Source organism: Pteropus vampyrus, unplaced genomic scaffold, assembly GCF_000151845.1.
Source record: "Pteropus vampyrus isolate Shadow unplaced genomic scaffold, Pvam_2.0 Scaffold70, whole genome shotgun sequence".
NCBI lineage: Eukaryota > Metazoa > Chordata > Mammalia > Chiroptera > Pteropodidae > Pteropus > Pteropus vampyrus.
The window spans coordinates 2,596,240-2,599,741 of record NW_011888851.1 but is presented as its reverse complement, the minus strand read 5'-3'; positions in this window follow the sequence as shown (position 1 = coordinate 2,599,741).

Below are 3,502 nucleotides of genomic sequence, written 5' to 3'. Positions count from 1 at the left end.
GGAATGGGCAGAGTTTCAGAGATTCCTCTGGGCGGAGGAGTCTGTTATCCAATTTGATGACGTCTCAGGTATACTGGCACCTGCATCCAAACGCTGGGAAGGGGGAGGGCTCAAGAGAGAAACTATGGATAGTACCAGCACTTCTGCCTGGGAGAAAGCCTCCCTTCCAGTCCTTGCCCTGAAGCCCGAAAACTCAGTGTCCCCCTATAAGTTTCTGGAGCCCCCTGAGAGCTGCCCTATGGCTGGAGCTCAAAGCAAGCGAGTCTATTGCCATAAATGTCTGGTTGTGGTTATGGTCCCTTCCAACTCTTTCCCCTCTTACTGTTCGAAGGTGATTTCTTATTTCTTTCCTAGTTTTAGGGCTTCTATGTACCCTGGCCTCAGGCGACACTACTTGCTGTTTGCTCCATGTTTTTGTCACAACTCCGGTGTAGTTGCAAGAGAAGATGTACAAAGCCTCTACCTTCTACGATATCTCGTCTGGTCTCCTGGCTTTAAAATTTTTGAATTGTAAGCTGCTATTCTCTTTTGTAGTTCTTTATTATAAACTGACTCAAATTCTTATGGATCATGTTTGAGAGTAAATACACAAAAGTAAATAAATGATATATTTTTATATTTGAAAATCCAATTTTCTATGAACTCTCAGTATCTAATGTGCTTTAATCTCAGGCATAGTCTATTGATTTATTTTTTATTCAACAAATAATTTATGAGTATCTTTTCTCTTTCCCCCAAGGTGTTTATAGTCTGATGCAGGAGACAGACATATAAACAAGTAATGACAAAACTGTAAAGTAATCATCATAATGGAGTTACTTACACCAGGCAGCCTGGAGCGTGAATTTTTAAGAAACGATGCTATTGCATCATCTTCCTCACTAGCACGGTGAGGATAACTATTCAGAAACAATTTTTTTTTGTGGCTAGTCATTATTTCCTATGGAAAAGCTTGAAGGCACGGAAAAAAGATGATGCTTATATTTCTTCTATTTAGAAGCTTGAAAACTCTTCAACTATTAATTTAGACTTTATAATTAACATTTTAGAAAAAACATGTTAATTTAACCAAGATTTATTGTGTAATTATTAAGGCCACTAGTTTAAGCCTTACATACAAATTCGTCTCTTTGCATTTCAAGGGTTTAGGTTTATATTACAGTTCATTGGCTTTTTGTACCAGGAAAACCAAGATGTCCTTTCATGTTATTGAATATATATAAGCAAGATTAAACTGGATGATTAAAAATTCATAAAACTCTCAGAATGAGATTTCTATGATTATGTTTGTGGTTCACAATATGTCAACACATTGTTTCCAAATAGATTATCTGCACCACTTTACTAAGCCCTCCATGAGCATTGTCTAAGGCAAATCTTGCCAGATTGTTTGATATATAAACTACAATTAAAAATTTTCCGTGTAAGCGTTGAATGGGAGACTGATTATTTAACTGGCCATCTGCTAAGTTTGGATAAAAGCACATACTGAATATCTTAATAGATGGTCCAATCTAAAACCTACAACAGAGCATGCGACTTCTTTCCTTGGGGTGGCCTTCCCTTTTCAGTCAGACTATGGATCCTGTATCTATCATGTGTGCAGATCCTTGGCTTCTAGGTACCATGGGCAGATGTTCTCTGGACAGCTCCTCTCTGCCTTCACTCCCACTCATTAGCCAAGTCTTTGATCATTTCCGTGGTGACTGCAGAGTATCAATTATCTATTGTTATGAAATATTAAAAAACTCAGTGGCTTGAAACAATAGCCATTTATTCAACTCAAGTTCATGGGTCAATGATTTAATATGAATGGTTATTCTGGTCTCTGTTAAACTTGCTCATGTGTGGCAGTTGGTTAGCTGTAACCTCGGGGTGATTGGGCAACTGGGCCACTTTCATTCTCTTGCATGCTATCCTAGGTCTGTTTTCATTGTGTGAAGAATTTATAGAAAGTCAGTGGAACTTCACAAGAATTTTGGTGGCTGGGATAGTTGTAACCTGGCATTGAGACCTTAGAGTAGTTGATAAACAATGTCTATTTTTTAAGGAGATCCTTTAGAGTAGTTATTAAAAGCCAAGACCTTGGAGCCAGAGTACCTGGATTCAAATCATAGCTCTATCTAGTCACTATTCGTGACTAGGTCAAATTATTTAACTGCTCTGTCCTTTAGTTTTATAATCTGTGATGTGGGATAACAATAGACTCTACCATATTGTGTTTTGAAGATTAAATTAATGCATATATGTGTGGTACATTAGAAATGCTAAGAAAAATATTATGTATAAAATATTTTTCTTGTGGATCACTTTTATTGGTTTCTTCAGAGATCTTATTTCTGGGAAAGTCAACTCCATTTCTGTTGATTTAGGCAAGGCCCTTCAACTGGCTGCTTTTGATTTCCCCTAAGGGCCTAAGCTTCTTGCAAGTCACCACTCTGCTGGGTGGCTCCACTCATGCAGACATTCTTTTGTGTGGAGTCCATTTCAGGTTGCTGATGGCCAGTTTCCTCTCGTTTGGTCCACATTTGTGCCCTGCACAGTACTCTGGGAAACATATTTTGACCTTACTGGCTTTCTCTGGTTCTAGCACCAAACAGGCCATTCTAGCTAGTCTTTTTTTCTTTAATTTTTCCAGGACCGAGTCCAAGCCAGCTAAGACTATGGCTATTTCTCTTAAATCTTTTTGCTAAACCTGATCCTAGAACAGGTCAAAGACATCACGTAAAAAATAGTGTAGGAGGGCGAGTGAGAGAGAGAGAAGAACCTGACCAGGCCGGAGTTCTACTCTGCAGATTTCACAGCCTAATTCAGGCCCAAGATGGGAAGAGGAAATAAATGTTATTTTGGGAAAAAGTTTGGATCTTTGATATAACACTGGACTTTAAAAATTCATTGCAGTTTCTACTAAAAATTGGTTTCAAATATAAGAATATACTTATTTAACAAAATAAGCATCATTAATAGGAAAAAGACAAGTTTGCCGGGCCTAATGCTATAGCATAAGAGCAACTTTATCCCCCGCAAATTCTCCCTCTCTAATCTCCTCAACTGATTCCTTTGTTACCTCTGACATAGTAATGATGGGGAAATTAGTTTAGGACTACAACCTTCAGAAATCCTTTAGCATGTGTAGTTGTGGTCGCTGGAACTGTTCTGGTTGAATTGTCTTGTTGTACTGCTCAGTTAAAACTGGAAGAACATGAAAAGTTGCATTTTAAAATTGTTTCATATGCTGGTGTTTTTTGTTTCATTGATTTGTATGTTGACTCATGTCAATATTGTACAATTGCATCATTTTAATCGTTAAAGTCATAATTTTCCTAAAATTTCTAACTGTTCTGTGTTTTCTTCCATGTATATGTGTGTTTCTTTAATATATGTGTGTTTCATCTATTACAAAGTATTGTATGCACATATTAAAAATTTAAATAAAAACTTACACATTAAAAATTAAATAAACACATTAATCATTGGATTACCTAAATCTTATGGCATCTTC